The following is a 22,777-nucleotide window of genomic DNA, read 5'->3' on the forward strand; positions in this document are numbered from 1 at the left end:
CCTTCATATTCTGCACTGTTCAAAGCTGCTTCTGATACTTTCTCTTTAGAAATCTTTAAACTTTCTGGCATTGAACAAATTTATGAGCAATGAGCCACCAAAGGCATTTGAAAGGTGCCTTATCTGAGCCTAAGCCTCCTACATTTTTCTCTTCAGTGCCATAATCCACAAGGAGCATACAACAACTATATCTGTTGCTGTGCTCTATTCATTCTTTTGTTTATCAAAGAAGGGTTTCCATCATTTGCAAGGTAAACTATGAAGAAGAAGGGGTGGGGGTGGGGAAACCCACACAAATCTCCCAGCTAATACTCTGCTGTGCTGTTTTTGAAAGTGATCCGTAATATTTCAGTAAAAAGGACCTCGGCTTTGTATGCTCCAAACTACTAAGGGTATCCTTACAAGGGCTGGGGAGGGGAAAAAGTAGTAGTTGACAATTCAAAGACATACCTTATCTGAATAGTGTTATTGTAAAGAGAATAGAGTGGGAGACAAAGGATGGGAACCGCAGAAAAAGGAATCGGATATCACAGGTCCAGTGCAAGAATGACTAATAGAATGTGGGGCAAAAGACTCAAAGCGTGAGTGACAGCTCAAAGACAAGATGGGATTTCATACCTTTTCCAAACATTGCTTCTGTGCTTCCTTCAAAGAAACTTTCAAATCCCAGCTGGGTTCCTTAATGAACTAACAAAGCACATTCTCCCTGGAAGATGAAAGTGGGGGAAAATGAAGGTAGTGGAACATATCTAATTTTCCCCCCCAAACAAAAAAAGAAGGAAATAGACCCAACTAAGTTTAGAGTTCTTTTCAGCACATAAAGAACATTCAGGGACACACACAAGTGCGTGCGCGCGCGCACTCACACACACACACACACGTGCTAAGCCAAGCAGTTCCATAGCCCTATGGACATCCAAGAAGAAGAAGAAACCAATGTACATAGACTATGTGCTGTATGTATTTCTCTGGGTTTATGCTCTATCCTACTCTAGACTCATGTAGTCATTTTTTAAAATTAAAAATGGCAGCCTCCTCATTCAGGTGCTGATAGTTGCCCCAGTGATCCCCCACAACTGTTGGGTGTCCCCATTCACTTCAATGGAAGTTACTTGGACATGTCTCCTTACGCACGCAGAGCTATCCTCTCCACTGCAGTGAGCGGGGAAGTCCTTGTGAAAGGTAGCTCCATGTGCATGACGGACTTCCAGTGTCTGAGAGACATCCTTCAAACTGAACAAACGTCCTGTCAAATAGATGAGTCTTGGGCCCAGTTCACAAACATAGCAAGATCTGTGATCCGGTAATAAGTTTCAGTGCAGCTACAAGCACACAGGTTGGGAGTGCAGGATCTGGCCCTGGAAGTCACTTCCTGTGGCCCCAGCTGCCAAATCTTAATCAGTCTGACTGTCTCTCCAAGATTTACCATTTGAATACAGTTATCTGGAAAAAATTGATTTACAAGTATGTTCATCTATAGCAGGAAGTCAAGAGATATGAAATAAGGAGCCAAGCCGAAGCTGTTTAAAAAGGCTTGAACTCCCTATGTAGAAGTTGATATGAAAATATTTATATTTTTCTTTTTTGAAATTTGTTATCTATCTTTCTATTTTTAATTCTTTTTTCTGTTTCTTCTTTCTTTTTACATTCTCTATTTTTCTTTTTAGTTTTATTTATGTGTACTTGATGTATTTATGTGTTCGCAATTCACAATAATAAAAAAATCATAATCAGTCACTGGGAAAGTCATATATAAAACGACTGGACTTAACTGTCAGGGGTCCTTTGCCTTTTAATATTACTTAATAAGGGCATATATATGTGTGCTACTCTTTAGGGTATTGTTTGGTAAAATACATTCCTGGGCCCTGGATAGGCAGGTCTGGACAACAGAAGAGCCACAGAGAATATTCAAATCAGTTATCCCCCGTCAAGCCCTTCTCAAAGGAACAAAATAAGGCATAATATACAAATCAGGCAGTGAACTTATTGTGCATGCACTTTCATATATCAGCTTGCCATGCGACTATATACTTAACCAACTATACTTTTGAAGCAAGTGTCCTGTAAGTCAGTGGCTCCCAGCCTTTTTTCTTTCTGTGGACTTCTTGAAAATTGCTGAGGTTCTTGGTGGTCTGCTTAATGATTTCTCCTTTTTTTGTTTTTTGTTTTGCCCATTGTAGCAATATGCTGCCTATGCTAGATAATTTATGGTTTTTAATCATTTTTATTGCTTCTTTTGTTTCTTATTTTTTTTATAAGATATTTATTAAGATTTTCAAGATATTACAAAATAAAAATAGAAAAAAGAAAAATACAAAATAAAAATAGTTAAAAACAACTCAATCTTTCCTTTACTTATTTTTCATTAGCTTGTTTCCCGGACCTCCTCACGCCTCCCTTTTTTGTATTCCAGTTCAGTTTGTTGGTTCAGCAAATCCTTCCCCTCTTTGTTTATCCTAATCTTTAATCTTAAAATGTTGTAACATTAAATTTTTACCTGTTAGTAATCCATTTTTCATATTCCCTTATAGTATTGCAGCTAAAAACCACTTAATTTCTATCCAACATCATTCTAACATTCATTAATTTTACAATATTTCTGTAAATAGTCTTTAAATTTCTTCCAATCTTCTTCCACCGACTCTTCTCCCTGGTCCCGGATTCTGCCGGTCATTTCCGCCAGTTCCATATAGTCAATCACCTTCATCTGCCATTCTTCCAGAGTGGGTAGATCTTGTGTCTTCCAATACTTTGCAATGAGTATTCTTGCTGCTGTTGTGGCATACATAAAAAAAGTTCTTTTGTTTCTTATATAGGCGGCAACAATTTTGTACTTGTCCAGTTGGCGTGTTACATGAGGCGTGGGTCTTTTGGGACCTGGAGGATGGCATAATGGGGCAGGAACAGGGGCGGAATGGGGTGGAATGGTGGTGAAGCAGGGCAGAGTGGGCTTAACCATGCTCCATCGACCGGGGGGGGGGGGGGGGGGAGGAATGGAACCCCCACACAAAATGGTCATGTTATTGCATTACAATTTTCATTCCATAGAATTCAAATTGCAGCATCATAAAATGCAATTCACAAGAATAATAGAATTACAGTGGTACCTTGGGTTAAGTACTTAATTCGTTCTGGAGGTCTGTTCTTAACCTGAAACTGTTCTTAACCTGAAGCACCACTTTAGCTAATGGGGCCTCCTGCTGCTGCCATGTGGGCGGAGCATGATTTCTATTCTCATCCTGAAACAAAGTTCTTAACCCGAGGTACTATTTCTGGGTTAGCGGAGTCTGTAACCTGAAGTGTATATAACCCAAGGTACCACTGTATAGAGTTTGAAGGCCCCCCTTGCAATGCAAGAATAAAAGAAGCAATTAAAATGCAATTAAAATCAATACAAATATTTAATGCAATAGACGCACCGCCTACCATCTTCAACCACAAACCCACAACAGGCCATGGAACATCTGAATGAACCCCACAGACCACTGTTGGTCCACAAGCCACTGTTTGAGAACCCCTGCTGCACGCTGTGCTGGAGTTAATTGCAGTGCTTACCTCTATATACCTTGCTAAAGTACCTCTAAGCAGTGACATAAGAGAACTGGCAGGAACTATGATAGAATCTGACCAGGGGGGTGGGGGTGGAGAGGTGACTGCAACCTGTCTTTTGTGTAACGTTTCATCAAAGTGAAAGCAGCAAACAATCTCAGCATGCACCACAAATAGACTCGATGTACGATTACAGAAGGTAACCCCGTAGGATCCCCTGAAATCCTGCATGGTATTAATAGCAATCTTTGGGTCAGCAAGCAAAATATGATAACAGAATAAAGTCCAACTTTAGGCAATCTCCTTTGCGTCAAAAAAAGAAAAGAAAAGAGAAGAGAAGAGAAAGGTAGTGCATTGAGTGCCAAGGGCTTCTATTAGTACCATCCATTTTGTTAGCATTTCTCCAATTTATCTTGCATTACTAACCCCTCGGAGTACTATGCCTATTGTAAATATTTAAGCATTACTGTTGACATAAAGATAATACTGACAAATTGAGTTAACATTTCTGTGGAGGATTACTGACCATGTGTAGTGCCGATCAACTTTTAACACCCACCCCTAGCCCCTCGGCCCACGCCAAGCTCTGTTTAGTCTACAATATGGCCGCGCTCCTCAAATGAATTTTGAGCTGTGATTTACACAAAACGTGAAACAATCTTTCTTGGATCAATTAATTGTTTGGACTGCCTTAATATATTTCCATTTTAACGAGATTACGCCGGCATCAAAGGCACAGCGATGGGTGAAAGATGTCAGTGGCCTCGTGAGCAGGGGAGCTTCCTCCTCAATTTGTGACTCATCAGACGTCCACATGGACCACCAGGGAATTAGTAAAGCCGCTGCTTGCTCTGTTGGTCTGGGACTGAGAAATAGGAAGGATGTCAAGCAGTTGTCAGCTGCATGGCTGGTGAGATGATGATGATAGTAATAATAATAATAATAATAATAATAATAATAATAATAAATAAATAAATAAATAATTTTATTATTTGTACCCTGCCCATCTGACTGGGTTGCCCCAGGCACACTAAGCAGCTTCCAACAGATATAAAAACATAATCAAACATTAAAAATATCCCTGTACAGGGCTGCCTTCAGTCAAATACAGTGGTACCTAGGTTTACGAACTTAATCTGTTCTGGAAGTCCGTTCTTAAACCAAAGCCGTTCTTAAACTGAGGCGTGCTTTTCCTAATGAGGCCTCCCGCCGCCAGTGCCCTTCCACCGTTCGGCTTCCGTTCGGAGACCGAGGTAAAGTTCACTAACCGGAACACTACTTCCAGTTCAGGTAGTTGAATAATTTCATTCTTCTCTGTTGTATTGTACTGCGTTTCACGTTTTATGTTGTTTTAACATTCTGTTATAGATGTTAAATTTCTGTGCATACAGCCCTGAAATTCATTTTTGGCCAAAGGTTCAGTTTATGAATGAATGGATAAATAAATTTAATCAATGCAGCCAAACAAATCACTTTCTCGGGGTGTGGCAAATGCTCATTGGTTGCATCCAACAAAGTCATCCTGTTAGTGCTGCAATAACAACAACAACACACACACACACACACACACGTGGAATCTACACACATATAAAAAAACGTTCTGAAAATGATTTATTTTTAAAAATACACTGAATTTTCCATAAGGCTCACCATCACCATCTAGTGTCACATTGTATATTGCACTTAAAACACACTTGCAACTTTTTATTTGCACCTGTATAGCTGAGTCTTCTCTTCTCTCCCAGTGTACCCTTTATGCCTCCCTAATTGGTGCTGGGTCTTTCCCCAATCCTCTGGAACAGATTTGGGTGAGGGGTGCAGAGAGAGGGTGTCCCATTGTGCAGGCAGAAGTCCTTGCACTAATGGGACAACTTAACTGGGATTGACTCCCATGTCACCATACAATTGTGTGGTTTCAAGGTCTCTCCAATACCCCTTTATTTTTATATATTTATTTATGAAAAATATTTATAAACTACCCAGTCATGTAAAATACTGGGATGGTGTGCAGCAATGTATGCAAATACAATAGAGAATATAAAATACCATAAAAAGATGCAATAATTGCTAAAATGACTGGCTTGTCTTAGGAAAATTATGCCTCTCGGCATAGAAAGGTCTTCAACAGATGCCTGAAAGTCAGTAGCATGCCAAATCTCTGCTGAGAGATCTCTGTAGGAAGAGTGTTCCATAGCATGGGACCAGCAACACCAAATGTCTCTCTGGGCTTGCCCCGCAAGCCACAAAGAGCCGCAGGAAAGTCCCGCCAGCAAATAAAGACAGTTCCTGTTACCAGCTGCCTGAATCTTTTGCTTCCACTATGCTATGCAGTCCTTACCCCCTCTCCCACACCTTCCTCTGGTGCTTTGTCTAGGGGAGAGAGAGAGAGAAAGAGAGAGAGAGAGAGAGAGAGAGAGATGTGGATGGGTGGAATATAGCATGCTGTAGAAAGGGAATGGTCACATCTGTTACTCTGCCCACTTTTTTGCCTGTGTCGCCATCCACAGTTTTCCTCTGGCTCCAGCCACCACTGTCCTGTAGCTCCTAGAGATTATTGCTACACCAAACATGGGCTTGATTCTAGCTATTCCTCTTTCACAATCCACCAGCTAACTATAGAAGCAACAGCACAGAGAAGCTTTCGGGCAATTTTTATGAATGGTGAAAAAGTTACGTACATGGAATAATTTATAAATTGTGGGGATCATTGCAGAGATCAGGTGAAATCACCTTTTTACTCAATCAAATGTTGCTTTTTTAAAATAGTAGTAGTAGTAGTAAAAATAATAATAATAATAATAATAATAATAATAATAATAATAATAATAAAATCAATTAAACACAGCATCCTTAAGAGTTAATCTCTTGCCCCTATCAAATTTCCTTTTTTTGTCCCATGTGTCATGAGAAACAACCCTTTTCCCAATCCAGCTTTGAAAATATCATTCCCTTATCTGTAGTGCTGAGATGATCATCTGAAGACATTTCCCCATGATGGCCTAGCCAAAACATTTAGGGATTTATAAATCTGCTCCGTTCTTCATGACGTTTCTCTTGCAGTTTCCCTTCTTTTACTCCTGAGTCTGTCACAGCAAGGAGTGTGGTTTGGGGGGGGGGGAATGCAGTTTCTTAACAGGAATTAACTAGCAGATGTTTTAGTAGTATTTTATGAGAACATTTTGGCCTATAATGAATAATTGCTGGTGATGACTCTGATAATGCTAAACTTGTCCTGAAAGCAAAGGGAAAACTGCAATGTGAGTAAGCAAAAGGGGATGAGGGGACCACTATGTGCTCACTGAAGTTACAGCCACACCCAGACTATTCAGGATGTTGTGTCATCGTCTCTGGCCATGATCCTCCATCCGGCTCACAGGCAGACTCAAGAAGAAAAGGAGCATCATATGAGGTGATGACCTTCCTCCCCTCTTCTGGACTATACTGGTTAGAGGATGTGACCTTCTCTGACTCAGGCTTAGAGGACAGCGCTCCAATGCAGCCTTCACCACCTCTGTGTTGTAGGAAGCAGCAATTCCAGAATAGGCCTATGGTCCTTGAAATGAGGGTCCTCAGAGGGCTAATAAGGCCAGCCAGCCTTCAAAAGGCCTTAGAAGGCCTCAGCATATTGCCGTGGCAACAGCTCTCCCAATGTACGAGTGTGAGAGAGGTCTAGTGAATACTGGAAACAAGAAGTGCTAATTATTTTATTTATTTCAAAAATTTCATAAACCCAAAGCTGTTTACAGAAAATATAAAACAATGTAATTATCACTGAAAAAAATTACAACTGTTATTTAAAACATACAGAAAGTTAGAACTGCAATAGATAGGCTAAAACAAATGAAAAGTCCTACAAACTTTCAAAACATCTGGGTTGTTGTTGTTGTTGTTGTTGTTTAGTCGTTTAGTCGTGTCCAACTCTTCGTGACCCCATGGACCACTCCTGTCTTCCACTGCCTCCCGCAGTTTGGTCAAACTCATGCTGGTAGCTTCGAGAACACTATCCAACCATCTTGTCCTCTGTGGTCCCCTTCTCCTTGTTTCCCAACATCAGGGTCTTTTCCAGGGAGTCTTCTCTTCTCATGAGGTGGCCAAAATATTGGAGTCTCAGCTTCAGGATCTGTCCTTCCAGTGAATACTCAGGGCTGATTTCCTTAAGAATGGAGAGGTTTGATCTTCTTGCTGTCCATAGGACTCTCAAGACTCTCCTCCAGCACCATAATTCAAAAGCATCAATTCTTCAGCGATCAGCCTTCTTTATGGTCCAGCTCTCACTTCCATACATCACTATTGGAAAAACCATAGCTTTAACGATACGGACGTTTGTTGGCAAGGTGATGTCTCTGCTTTTTAAGATGCTGTCTAGGTTTGTCATTGCTTTGGCCTCTCCAGCCCTGGAATTCCCTACAGGGACTAAAAAAATTGATGTCATCTGTATTCTGGCGTGCTCTTATTGGGGGGGGGGGAAGCACTGGGTGGAGGGACAAAACAGAAAGTGACTCTTGAAGCATTGTTGATGATTTTTGATGGCCAGAATAAGGACATTTTACATCACTATTGATCTGACCATCCTCTTAGAGGTGGCAGCACAGCAAGAAATTGTGTTACGTTGGAAAGCTAACCAACTTTCTTCCGTTGAATATTGATATCAAAGAGTGTGGACTTTGACACTAATGGAAAAGCCCAGAGAATAAGAAGTGATTAGACAAATGCATTGAGGTTAAGGTTATCTGTGCCCACTAAAGTTGGCATTAGGAGTGGATGAATCTGTCAATTTGATCTTTTTAAAAACTTATTCTTCCAATCACAAATTCAGTTCACCACATTCTACATCAGTTTGCAATTTGAAAAGAAAACACCTCATAAAAATTGATCAGCATTTTAGTGTGAATTTTTCCTGATATATATATTTTTGTAAGCTGTTTTCTCTGAAACAGTGCATTTTCATGTTATTTTCATTAATATATGCACTTTCCACATTATTTTTTTTTTCCTGTTGGAAAGCTACACCACAAAATTCAGAGGAAGTGTAAATTTCAAAGGATAGCTGTGTTTTGGTTTGAGTATTGTCTGGGAAAGTGCACATTAGGTATCTAATGGAGCATCTTCTTCATTTGTTCCTTCAGTATCAGAGGCAGAATGCCTCAGAATGTCAGTTGCTAGTATTCGGTGACATAAATAATATGGTGTCCCAATTGGGCCAGAATTATTCAGATGGCATTTTCTGCCTTCATCCCTGGTCTTCCTTGATGCTACCTTTCATCTCCATGCACTATGCAGCAGAGTCCCCTGGTGTCCTCTGAGACAAGGAAAGTGGAGCTGAGCAGTTGGAACATGATGGAGACCAGTGTTCCCTTGCTGGCAGGTGCCAGGAATAGCTCCTCTGATATCCTATGAGGCAAGTTAACTCCAGCAGAAACTCTGAGTACTTCCCCCAGGCTGTTCCTTGTTCTCCAAGCCTGGCAGAAACTGCTATTTCTCCACATACACTCTGCCAAGCAGGCTTTTCAAGCCCTTAAGAAATATCAATAATTATTATTTTGTTATTTATACCCTACCTATCTGACTGGGTTGCTCTAGCTGCTCTAGGCGGCTTCCAACAGATATAAAAACACAATAAAACATCAAAGATAATTTTTTAAAAAACTTCCCGGTGCCTTCAGATGAATTTTATAAGTTAAATAATTGTTTGTCTGTTTGACATCTGATGGGAGGGCATTCTATAGGGTGGGTGACACTGCTGAGAATGCCCTCTCTTTGGTTCCCTGTAACTTTACTTTTCGCAGTGAGGGAACTGCCAGAAGATCCTTGCAGCTGGACCTCCAAATCTGCTGTTTAGGAGTAAACCCAGAAGAGATGCAGGGGACAAGAGGAGGAGAACATTGTGTTGTGCTGACATAACTCTTGTGCTGATGGAACCTTCTCCTCAGCACAAATTTGAATTTTGTTCAATCCCAGATTCAGATCGGGCAAAATTAATGATAGTTGTTTTCACAGTATTTATTTACAACATCTCAGCAGCTCCTATTAACAGAAGTTCTCTGGATGGCCTACAAAGCAACCAGCTTGCAGGGCCACTCTCACAGAAACAGTATTTGGCTTCAGAATGTGTTAATATAATACTTGGATCTTCCATGCTATCACAATGATCGTCCCCACAATTTCTTCTGGGAACTTTGTCCATCCTTCAGCATTCTAAGAATTCTCACCTTGGTTGGCTCTCATTGCCTGGAATTTTAGTTGGCTGTCACCTCTCTGCCCAAGGCAACATCCAAAATACTTAACACAATAATTTTATCCTTCTGTTTTGTCAGCTGCTTACAGATATCTGCCTGTCTCTCTGCTTCTATCTCCTGCATGTTTGCAGTAGTATTAGCTGTTCGGCAAATAAAGTAACTTGTAATTGAAACCGAAATGGCCTAAACTGGCCTTCCCCGCCCCCCAACCTGGTGCCCTCAGGATGTTTTGGATTTCAATGGCCATCCTGGCTGTAGACTGAAGGGAATTGTAGTCCCAAACAGCTGAAGGGTACCAGGTCGGGGAAGACTGAACAAAATCAATATCTTCTTCTTCTTCTCCTCCTGCTCCTCCTCCTTCTTCTGTGTCCTAAAAATATATTGGTCCCCAAATGTCTGTTCTGAAACCTAAATGAAGATAGGGCAATATTTCTTTCCAACAAAATGATACTTTTGTGTGGCCTAGAGAAAGTTCTAGGCCCCCACAGATTTTCTTCACTCACTGGCTTGGTGAATGAAGCTGTAGGTTTAGTTTGCCTCCAGTATGTTGTTTCCTGCTTGTTATTCTGGCTCAAGTTAAACAGGAGTGTTCGAGAATCGGCGTTTGTTGACTTCAGTAGACATATCCCAGAATAGCTGAGTTGTGGATTGGAACAATAGGCATCTTGGCTTGCTGACCATATATTTCTGAGAGTATTGGATATGGGCTATCTTAACCAATCATCAAGTGAGGCCCTAGCCCAGTGATAGAGCACATTGCTTGGCAAGAATAAGGTCTCAGGTTGGAATAGACAGCATTGGTGGGCCAATGGACTGACATAGTAGAAGCCAGCTCTTTATATCCCTGTTAAAGTATCTTGCCATAATAGGACAACAGTTTCCTGGCAGAAACCCACAACACACAACCTCAGGTCATCTTAAATGCTAATGGACAGCTATTTCCAGTCAGTGTGGCTGAGGCGGTTTCCTAATGATTTTGTCCTGAATAAACAAGAAGGGGTAATCTTTGCAACACATCTTGGACTAAAGTCAAGGTTTACTGTAGTAAGCTTCAGCAGGGAATGTAAAGAAAATTCTGGTAAACAAAATATTTACACTCTTAATGTTCCTTCAGATTTATAACCCAAGTCCGTTTAAATGGGACTAACCTGTCTTACTTACCTTCTTCTCCTTGCGCTGTTGCCTTTGGTTATCTCTGCTGCCATCTCATCCAATATGTTACTGCTCCTAACAAGCACCCGCCCAAACAAAAAAACCCAATGCAAGCAAAATGTGTACTACATTTGCTAAAGTTTCCTCTGCCATTAACGAAGGAAAAACTGATTGAGGTTGCAAGGAGCGCAAACCTGCTATTTGTGTAGCAAACATCCATGGGATGGAAGGAACCTTAATTGACCTTCCATAAGGAGGTTGAAGCCAGAGGTTTGGATCTGAAGAAAGAAAAGTTTAATGGTTCATGGTTCCTGTCTATTGTAAAATGATGTCATGGAAATAGAGGAGAATATTTCATATTTTTGAGCCATGTGATATAATTTAATAGTGTGCATCTTGGTGATCAAAACAGATTGATTTTAAAATTATAAGTAAATGCCTAGGATGGAATGAACCAAAACACTTGCCCTTGTCAGAGGAGAATGATACTGCAGTGATCAAACATTTGGGATGTGTATTTTAAATCTTGATATGCATTGGATGTATGTTTGTGTCACCCAAGTTCCTCTGCATGAACATAACTTAGGATATCAGGAAGATTATCTGGAAACGTTCTGCTCAACTTGCTAATTTTGCACATGCAATAAGAGCCCTGTCGGATGAGGCTGAAAGCCGATCCTAGGCCAAACTATGTTGGCAGCTTGACTACCATTTTGAATCCTCCACCGTGCCCCTGATCTAGTATTTTTCTAGCTCCCTGAGGGAGGAAAATGATGGCCATCAGCAAAAAATGGAGAATATTTGGTGGTGGTGGGGAAGTCTGCACAGTGGTCTGGCCCCCCGCCTGGTGTGTGTGGGTGAAGGAAAATAAATTCTCAGAAATTGTCTACGTTATCTTTAGAATCTTCTGTCCAACAGGATCTGGTGCTCAGTGTGGGTATCTGGGAACAGTTCAGGATCCCAAAATACTAAGTTGGCTAGGCAGATGCATCAAGCCCTAGGTCATTAGCTCACCACATGGTGCAGCTGTGTGGAGATCTGAAGAGATCAAGGGAGAACCAAAAAGAGAGGTCCTTGCCTCCAGGAGCCTATGATATATATTCTGACAGGGATGGAGAGGAGACAAAGGAAAAAGAGGAAAGGATGAGGCATGGAAGAGAAATGGGGGACATAGTTTAATGACAGAGCATCTGTTTTCCATGCAGAAGGTCCCAAGTTGAATCCTTGGCATCTCTAGGTAGGCATGGGACCTTGGAGAGCACTGTCAGACTGTGTGTAGACTGTACTGAGATGGATAGACCAATGGTCTGACTTGTTAGCTTCTATGTTCTTGTGGGTGTAAAGGGCAGAACCTGGGCAAGCAAACACAAGCAGGAGGCTGTTACTGAGCTCATGTCCTGATTGGGAGCTTCCTGTGGGCATCTGCTTGGCTGCTGCGAGAAGAGAATGCTGGACTAGATAGGCTTTTGTTTCGGTTCAGCAGGGCTTTGCTTTGTTGCTTATGGGTTACATATTATTGGGCTTCATTTCAGCCACAGATAATTAGGCTTTGTTTCAGCCGAGGAAAGAATAAGGAAGCAGGGTATGGAAATATATTAGTCAGATATTTCAGGCCAAAGGGGCAGTAAGGGAGATAAATAGAGGAGGAAGGGGTTTCGAGACAGCTCAGGAAAGTAGATTGGGAGAAATGGTCAGATATGACCAGAAATAAGGGTAGAGCATGCTGGAGGAGACTCTTGAGAGTCCCATGGACTGCAAGAAGATCAAACCTATCCATTCTGAAGGAAATCAGCCCTGAGTGCTCACTGGAAGGACAGATTCTGAGACTCCAATACTTTGGCCACCTCATGAGAAGAGAAGACTCCCTGGAAAAGACCCTGATGCTGGGAAAGATTGAGGGCACAAGGAGAAGGGGACGACAGAGGACGAGATGGTTGGACAGTGTTCTCGAAGCTACCAGCATGAGTTTGACCAAACTGCAGGAGGCAGTGGAAGACAGGAGTGCCTGGCGTGCTCTGGTCCATGGGGGCACGAAGAGTCGGACACGACTAAACAACAGCAGCAACAACAAAGGGTAGAGCGACAGTGTGGGGGCAAGGTCATCCAGGACTTCAAAAGTTAGGTAGATGAAGAGCCAAAGAGATCTGAAGCTGAATTCTTTTAAATAATAGCAGCAGCATCTAAGATGAAGAAAAGCAGAGGGACAGTGCCATCACGAATAACTGCAATGCCCTAAAACTGCACCTTCAGCCAATTTCATTTGCTGCTGTGTCCATTTTTATTCCTCATACATTCTCTTTCATTTCACTGTTCAGAATTTGGACATATTTGCCCTTCTTCCCACCCCATTTCTTTTCTGGAACTCCTTTTGAATTAGTAATCCAGGGGGCTAGAATGCTGAAAATGTTAGTCATTTGTTGGGCAAAGCTCTGAATGATGGTTGTACTTACGGTTTCTGAAATGTTTATGTTCACTGCATTTGTATTGTTTATTGCTGTTGTTGACACTAACACTATACGGTCCAGATGACAGAGTCAGATATGCAGCCGAGGGAAGGTTGCATAGTGTAAACTGAACTTCCAGATGTACTTCTCGCTAATCAAAGACAGAAGATCGCCTTGGATTCCCAGGCTGGGGAAGCCAAGGTTAATGGACGTATTTCACGCAACACTTACAGGTCCAAATTAAGAAAGCGGACAGAGTGTCCACAATATTTGGAGAGGTAGTTAGGGCCATTTCTGAGGCCACGCAATGGCGTCCATCTAATGCTAATCTTGGTGGCAAAACAGCGAGAATAACAACTTCAGGTTGTTTATTCATTGGCTAGCCAAGGGCCAATGGAATCCCATGGCTTGAGCAGGGGCGGCTATGGTTCACATTTTTGGGAGGCCCCTGAGCAAGAAGATGCTGTGGTTGTACGGAGAGGCAAGTCTGCCTATTTTGCTTTCTCTCAGTTTCTTGGTTCTCCAATCTTAAATTCAGTTTTCCACGATTCCACTTCACCAGCATTTTAGTACAAAATTTCTCCAGACATGCACAGTTTTGCAAGCAGATTCCCCTATTATGATTCACATTTCTATGCTATTTTCACCAATATATGCATATTTCCAACAATATATGTACATATATATGCGTATTTCCACTAATATATGCATTGTTTCACTAATGTATGGGTTTTAGGCACACTTTCCCCTAATAGAAACATTTATGGACACATTATTTGGCAGGAAAACGGCATTGCACTATTCAGAAAAGTGAAAATTTCAAAGAATAGCCACGTTTCGGTTCACGTATTGTTCCAGGATGGGCGAATTAAAAAGATTTGAAATAAAAATGCGAACCAAAGCATCCCCCTCCACCCTTATCTGAGCGTGTCCCATTGCTGCCACTGCCCATTTAGCTTGCCTCCCATCTTGTTTTCATGCAATTAAGGCACAATGGAAGCCTGTGCCTAAAAAAGCAGAAGTGGGACCATGCTAGTAGCACTACCTCTGCTGCTGTGTATGGCTCCGCCTGTCGCTCCCTGCATGTGTATTAAGATGTGCTAATCTAAGCCAGGGATTCCCACACTGTTGTTGGAAACCTCTAGTGTGCTGTCAGGAATCTCCCGGGGTGCTGCAAAAAGTGAAAAACAAAAAAATTATAGACTCCTGTGAGCTCAGAGCTCCCTTTGCATTTTCTTATGATATGCTGTTCTAGGGGCTCTCCTTCCAATCAGAGTCTTCTGAGAGCCTTTTCAGTGATCCTGGTGGAGAGACACAGAAAGGACAGGTGATCCTCAGAGGAAGCTGCCCATTGCTCTATGCATGAGTCACTGCCGCCAGGCTTGTCTCTTTCTAATCCGGAGATATGCTCAGAACAGTGACTCATGCAGACTCAAATCTGCTTTCAATTTTTAATTAAAAAAAGAAAGAAAGGAAAAACCTACTGTGCATCTGAAGTCCTCTGGGCATTTTGTCTCACATTGCCTGGACTGTAACTCCCCTCTCCTCAAAGCCCAAGCTTTTCTTTATGCTGGCTACTTCCAGGAAGTTATTAATGAGTCAATAGGAAGTCATCAGTGAGTCAACAGGTAATGAAAATTACTCCCATTCTGAAAGAGTTAGGGTTGCAATTCCTTCCTGCTTCAAATGGCAGGAAACTTGTTCTATGTTCTCTCGGCAAAGAGATTTCTATGTGCATTTCTTCATTCTGTAAATTGTCCCCACAATGGACCTCCTGTCTCCTTTTCCAGATTGTTGAGATGAGTGCTGTGCACTGCAAGAGACATTAGCACTGTATTTTTCGTTAATGTTTATTCATGGAATCATCTTCCTCGCATTTACATAACAAACTTTGCATTTCAATATTTAATGTATTTGGCCCTCGTAAGTGAATTAGAGAGGATAAACTTCCTTTGTTTTTTTCTAATTGTATTTCAGCTCCTACTTAATGCAGATATATAAGATTTTCATAGTTGTCCACCCCCCTTTTTTTTAATGAGCAAAGGCTGTTCCAATACAGACCTGAATTCCTCTGCTTTGGTAATACTACAATCACTTTGCTTGTGATGTAATGCATATTTTAAAATAAACTATGTTGTTTTTCAATAAGATACAAATGTGGTTTATGCAGAAATAAACCACAGCCTTAATTAACTTCAAATGCAGCATCACATGTGTTTCTTGTTTGGTTTTCGTTATTATTACTACACTGTTGATGAACTTTGGGAGACATAAAAATGTGAAGCCTCACAAATTCTAAGAGGAATCCGCTGCAGACGAGAAGATAGACCTCTGCAGCCCCGATTCCGTGAAAAGCAAGGGATGCAGTCATCGATGGGCAGAGCATCCTTTAGACCTGGTTCTATGCAGCACCCATTGGGACTGTCAGAATGGAAGGCAGAGAGGCCAACAGTAGGTGGAGCTACAGCCAGTGACAGACAGAGCCAACTAAATATAGTTTTGTCCCCATCCTCCTCCTTGCTGATTTTTAGAAGGGCAACACTGAGACTGAAGTAGAGAAAGTTGACAGGGAGGACCATCCCCTCAGCTCGCTGTTAAGTATAAAGGCAGGCAGACTGGGTTCACTGAGAGCAGACAGAGGCTAGTGAGACTGTGTCCTCCCTGCCCTAATAGATGAGCCTTCACTGCTTCCATGCTGCCATGAACTGGTTGGATAAAGAGTAGTGGTGGGATGCACCAGCTAGGGAACCCCCAAGGGAACCCCCAGGGCAGGGGAAGAAGACTCAGAGCCAGGGGATTGGTGGTGGGACAACGACGCATGAGAAGAAGGGGCAGATTGAGGAGGAGGTGTTAGAAGCTGAAGAGGCAACAGGGTTTAGGGAACAGGAAGAGGCTGTGGCAGAGGGCATGTCAGAATTAGGGGCAGAAGAGGAGGGAGGCCAGGAAACAGAGATGAAGCAGCTGCTGAAGAAGCCAGGGAGTCTTCCCCTCCTGCTGAGACCAGCTCTCCTCTCCACTGGACTCCCAGAACACAGAGAGAAATGAAGAGGGCGGAGCAAAGAGAGACAAGATGATGGAACATCAGATTGCTTGGAAAGGAACCGGGAAGGCAGGGACCTTTAATGCTTGCAACTCCTTCATTGGAGCAAGACCTACTAGGAAGGGTTGCTGTGACCACTAGGGCTGAGCTGTTTGGTTTCTTTGAATAAAAAATTACCGTAACTTCACTGGCATCGGGTGCTTTGTTGTGTTTATTGCTGACTTATGCCTGACATGTGCACGCAAAAAGGAGTGGCCCTCAGGGCTGTGAGTAACATCAGATTGGGTCGATATCTGCACCTGCCAAATATTGTATAGGTGAGGGATGTTATCAAAGTCATTTACGTTATGCGGATGGGAGTTCACAGAGAAAAGGAACCTGATAACTCCTTACTGGGTGAATTGAACGAAAACAATGTATCATTGTGTATTATTAGAGAAAGGGTTTGGTCTGTGATGGCCTGGGATTCGGACTCAGAGGCTGAACCTGAGGAATCCTAGCCTGCACAGGAGCCCCCACCTCCAGAACCGGCTGAGCCGGGGCTGGGGCATGAGCCTGAAGGGTCCTCACCTGTGCTGGATCCTCAGGTGCAGGCACCAGCTGAGTCTGCTCTGGCCCCTGAGGTGATGGAGGACCCACTGCCTGCAGGTGCCTCTGGGTCCGGTAACCCTCCAGCCTCTCCTGAGCTGCAGAGGCTCAGGGCAGAGAGGCGGAGGGAACTAAGTTCCCGCAGGAGGAGTGCTCACCTCCAGGCCAGGAGAGGTAAAGGTGGACCAGGGCCGCCCTATGCCTCGGGGCAGATAAAAGCCACTCAGCCCCAGTCCCAAGCTGTGGGAGCAATGTTGTTGCTAGCCTGTTCTTGCCTGCACCCTGTCCTGCTCTTCTGCCAGAGTTTCTGACCCCACCCGACTTCCTGCCTTGGACCCAGCTACAGCTTTGACGGACAGCTTCCATACTGCACCATCGACCTCGGACTGGACTCGGACCTCGCCTCTCGGTTAGCCCCCAGGACCAGCACATTGTCTTTTGTAGGACAGGCCTTATATATTCAATTATAAACATACAGCTCCTTGGAGGAAAAGCAAAAATATGCATCCACGTGTAAACTGTGCAACAGAGGGTGATGCGATCAAGGACCCGTTGTTGGCTTTTTCATGAGTGGTGCTGAAGGCAGGAAGGCTAGCAGGCACTATCCCATCTTGGTGTGTTGACGATTCACAACATGTCACTGTGTACAGTCTCTTCTTGCCTCTCTCTGCTGGCCAGCTGGACAACTGGCCTGCTTACCAACTCAACAGCTCTCTTTAGTTCATTGCTCTACTGGGCTGAATTTTTCACCAGGGTATTCCAAAGCAGCCTTCGAGGCCCATTAATGAACCTCTTCCTCTGCTCCCTGCTATTTGCTTTGTGTTCTGTTCGGCTGCATACATTTGCTCCTCGCAGGCAAATTTCAGCCTCCATATTTCCTGATGATGCTGTAATATAAATGCGCTCTCTCTCTCTTTCTCTCTCTCTCTCTCTCTCTCACTCTCTCTCTCTCTCTCACACACACAGAGAGAAAGGGAATATTTTCTTTTCTTCTTCTTTACATGCATGAATCGCTGTTCTGCCTCAATGCAATTTACAACAAACAACTAAAAATTAAAAACATTTATTTAAAAAAAAACTTCCAAAAAATAATTAATAACAGCAGCAGCTTAAAAGCACAGAAATAACGGCAGTGCTCCAATGAGGAATAACGAACGATGGACAAGCTCCTTGCTTCCCCACATTTGCTCTGGATTGGGGCCAGCAATGATTACTGACGCTGGAGAACACCCAGGGGAAAGGTTTATCCCAGCCTAAATTCGCGAATAATTGCCAGCTCCTCCACTTGAGCCCCCCAAATCTTTTAGTTGTTCACTGCTGCTGTTCCATTTTATTGGCAGCACCCATACCAACCTCCAACTCATGAGTCATCTTTTCTAAGGGACTGTCACAATCCAGGGATGCAGTCCAGTGATAGGTAAAGGTAAAGGGACCCCTGACCATTAGGTCCAGTCATGACCGACTCTGGGGTTGCGGCGCTCATCTTGCTTTATTGGCTGAGGGAGCCGGCATACAGCTTCCGGGTCATGTGGCCAGGATGACTAAGCTGCTTCTGGCAAACCAGAGCAGCACACGGAAACGCCGTTTGCCTTCCTGCTGGAGCGGTACCTATTTATCTACTTGCACTTTGATGTGCTTTCGAACTGCTAGGTTGGCAGGAGCAGGGACTGAGCAACGGGAGCTCACCCCGTTGCAGGGATTCGAACCACCGACCTTCTGATTGGCAAGTCCTAGGCTCTGTGGTTTAACCCACAGCGCCACCCGCGTCCCGCAGTCCAGTGATACCAGTTCCCAAACCCACCTGTGGTACTTTGATCTGGGGAAGTAAGTGGCTCTTCAGATGTCATCGCACTGCAATTCCCATCCTGCCTGGCCATTGCCCATGCTGGCTGGGACTGATGGGAGTTGGAGTCCAAGGCGGTTTCCTATGTTCCTGTATCTGAAGCAGTTCTCTGTTTCAAGAGCTGTCTGGTCCAAGTCCAGTTGGAAGATAAAGAACCCTCATAAGGGAGAGCAGGGAAGACCATGAAGTTGTCCATCAACACAGGAATAGGTCACTGGTCACAGTCTTCCACAGTACAATGGCTTCTATTTAAAATATAGTAACTATTTAGCAGCTGGGATAGCTCACTCGGTAGAGCATGAGACTCTTAATCTCAGGGTCATGGGTTTGAGCCCCACTGTGGGTAAACGAAATCCTGCATTGCAGGGATTTGGACTGGCACGGACCCTTCCAACTCTACGATTCTATTTCTAAATTTGCATCTATGCATATAAATTAGCAGATGCACATCTGTACCCTCCTAATTTTCTTAAATAAATTAAGAAAACTCTTAATTCTTAATCCTAGAGGAGGATTGTTGACAGTAGGAATAAACCTGCTTTAGAGTTCTACTTTCACTTTCACCACCTGTCTCTGCTGAAGCCCCTCCATCTGGTTATTTTATTTTATTTTTTAAAAACCCTTCCAATTTCTTTTTTTAAGCCACTGAGTGGGAAATAGTTTGAAAAACTCCAGCATATATATAAGCTATTGCAAGCTCGTGTATCACAGGTCTGGATCACAGCCATGGACTCCTCCTGTCTAGGGCGCAATGTTAGGCTGATTTATTTAGCTTCAGGGATTTTCTTTATTTCCTCATTTGACTTGTGTGTTTGTTTATATATTTTTTTTATCTCCACCGCTTTGACACAATGGTTGCTAACATTTCTGGTGGCCGGGGCTGTGGACCTTTGAAGCTACACATTGTGGGGTTTGGGTATAATTTGTATTACTTAACTTTGTAAATAAGCTCTCCGCTGCTCCAACGCTCCTCACACTCTAAATTCAATTACTCATCTTCCTTTTCTTTAATTTATATCATTTATCCATCCACAAACCACAGGCTGTACACACACAGTACAGAAGTCAATCAGACAGAAAATAGACATCTCGTGATGTAATTCCCTTGGCAACCCAAAATTAATGCCCTCCTTCCATTCTTAACTTTTTTTTAAAAAAGTGGATAGAGAAAGAGAAATGAATTCCCTTGTGTTCCTTCGGAAAATGCCACAGTTCCTGCTCTCAAAGCACGTAGGCCTCCAACTATTTGCAAACTTACAATTTGTAACTGGATGTCAATGGGTCACATGCTGAAGGACATGGTTTTTTGGGTTTTTTAAAAAATGGATTGACTCACAATGGTGCAATTTCTGGATATTTTGGTTTTGCTCTGCTGACAACGAAGTAAACAAGTTAAATGAAAAGAAGGCAGAAAGCATTAGAGTCAATTAAATAACTTGTGAATCAGCTGCGGAATTCGCCAAGGCGATGCATCCAAATTTGGCTCTTCATTCACGTGAGAGTCATTTTTTGATTTGCAAAGGTTTTTGGGCTGAAAAGTCCCACCTCACTGCCTTCAACAGAACTCCCAGCTGCCCATGCAAATGATTTGCAGTGTTTTGCTGACAATAGAGTTAAGAAGGCATGCATTAGTACCGTTACATGATTAGATCCACCGAGGCAATAGATTTCAATTCTGTGCTCTTGGCATCAAGCGATTAAGGACAGCTGGTTGCAATGACAATCAGGCTACATGGCAGGACACTTAGTACAGCTACCAGGACATAGTTGGAGCTGGTAAAGGGTGCGTGCCAGTTCTGTGATGGTGAAACTCAGCGGTCCATGCAAAAAGGCTCATGATTGGCCCAGAGTGACCTGCTACCCGATTGGCTGAAATCATCAGAGACGTTCCTAGTCACTGTTATGCAACAACAGCCACCAGCCTCCTTGTAGTCACTTAAGCTCCTTGACTGAAACTTTCACTCTTTAAATCCTGAATTCTCGACCTCTTGCTCCTGGCCTTAATTCCTGCCTTGGCAATGCTTTTCACTGCTTATTGGCTTTTTCCAGTCCATCACCTCTATTCTGCTGCCTCTTCCTTTATCCCTCTGGTAGCTCCCAGTCTTCGTTTGTTGCTTCATATAACAGATAAGAGTGCCGGTCATTCCCTCATGTGGATTTTTTTACACACACACACACACACACACACACACACACACACACGACTTGCAGCTGCACTTAGCGGCCATAATTCAGGCCAAAGAACAGTCTGGTGCCATATGATGCTGTTACATTGTTAAAGCATGTACCGTGCCATTGGTAAGGGATCTGCTCTCACTGCCATTTAGCCACCCAGACTGAGGGTACAGCTTTTGGGGTTTATTTCAGGGCTCAATGGTGTGCAGAACATACGCCGGCTAATTTATGTTCTTGGGGCAATTTAGTAGGCTATGCTATTCTCCCTGTGATGTGGCCCTGCCTTGGACAGTGGACTCCTCTTGGTCTTTTAGGCAGGGGGCCCTCAGGATCTGTGAGATGCTAGCACACTCTTGCCGAGACAAGTTTGGTCAGGCTCTTGCAGGTGTGGATATTCATTTCTAGGAAGGTCTGGTTACAGTGGAATGGTTTATTTTTATTTTAAACAGGGCATATTCATGTTGGGAGGTATGCACAGTTGGAGCATTGAGAGACTTCAATGCCCAGCAGCCAAGGGTTCAGAATTTTTTTATTTAGGCATAAAGTCTTCTGTAACCCAATTTTTGTTCTGGACGGTAACAAAGGATCACAACCTGAATGTTTTGGTTCTTCATTCATTCCGGACTGGGGTGGCTATTGCCATGGCTCAAGCAGATCTGAGTCCTAATGTGATCAATGAGTGTTGACAGGTATCCATAACTGGCCATGGCACTCTACAATTTGGAAACGAGCGCGGCTGACTTAGCAGTGTGCACCATGGTTGTCTGTTTAGGATAGTATTGCATTGTGCAATATGCATTCAGTTACACAGTGCAGATTGTTCTTGTTCTGACTTAAGTCCCAGATATTTGCAGATACCAACCAGGATTCTCATCTGTGGGCATTGCATTGTCTTCTGGGTCCAGAGGAGAATGAATTGTTTTAGCTGCAGGCACTCAGCTGGAATTTTTCCAAGTGGTCCGGCATTCAGTGGGTAGGAAAGCAGAGTGCTCCGGGGGTGGCCTTCTTTTTGTTTTGGCATTTGGCTTCCACAGGTCTCACCCTATACATTCTGTTCGTTCACTCAGGTGAAAACTGCCTGGGTAAGGTTTTATGTTTGGAGCTGAGCCACTGAATACAAAAAGAATGGCATAAAAACGCAGGTTCCAGGTCTGTTGACGGTCTGGTCTGAAAAGTTGGTGGAGAGATGGTGTGGAAACAGTGAGGTGAGGGGAGAAATTTTTCTACTGCTCTGTTTTTCCATAGGAAAAAAATAAATCCATTGCATAAATTTATTAGGAATGATGAGCGGATGCCAGCTTCAAATAAAATATTAGGCAAGCTTGGCAGTGTCAGTGTTTTGAGCTTTGTTTACTACATGCCAGTAAAATGAGCATGCTTAACTGAAAATTAACGGATGCAAATCATTTTCCAATTCGAAATTATCTGCAGAACTTGCATCACTATGTGGAAACTCTTCCTCCAATAAAACCAATAGGGCCCAGTGCAAGGTTAACTGAGAGGTTAAGAGGTGATCGATGCCTGTCAGCGTGGCCATAGTTTATACAGTGGTACCTCAGGTTACATACGCTTCAGGTTACAGACTCCGCTAACCCAGAAATAGTGCTTCAGGTTAAGAACTTTGCTTCAGGATGAGAACAGAAATCGTGCTCTGGCGGTGCAGCGGCAGCGGGAGGCCCCATTAGCTAAAGTGGTGCTTCAGGTTAAGAACAGTTTCAGGTTAAGGACGGACCTCCGGAATGAATTA

At 43.1% G+C, this 22,777-nt stretch overlaps 1 protein-coding gene across 1 annotated transcript in view; it reads right to left on the reverse strand.

Moving 5' to 3' along the window:
* Nucleotides 1-22,777, reverse strand: part of LOC308458058 (uncharacterized protein C5orf34 homolog) — a 388,338-nt gene that overhangs the window by 150,531 nt on the left and 215,030 nt on the right. The gene's annotated exons all lie outside the window — the stretch shown is intronic.

This window comes from Podarcis pityusensis, assembly GCF_964106645.2.
Source record: "Podarcis pityusensis genome assembly, chromosome: 11".
In the NCBI taxonomy this organism is placed as follows: Eukaryota; Metazoa; Chordata; class Lepidosauria; order Squamata; family Lacertidae; genus Podarcis; species Podarcis pityusensis.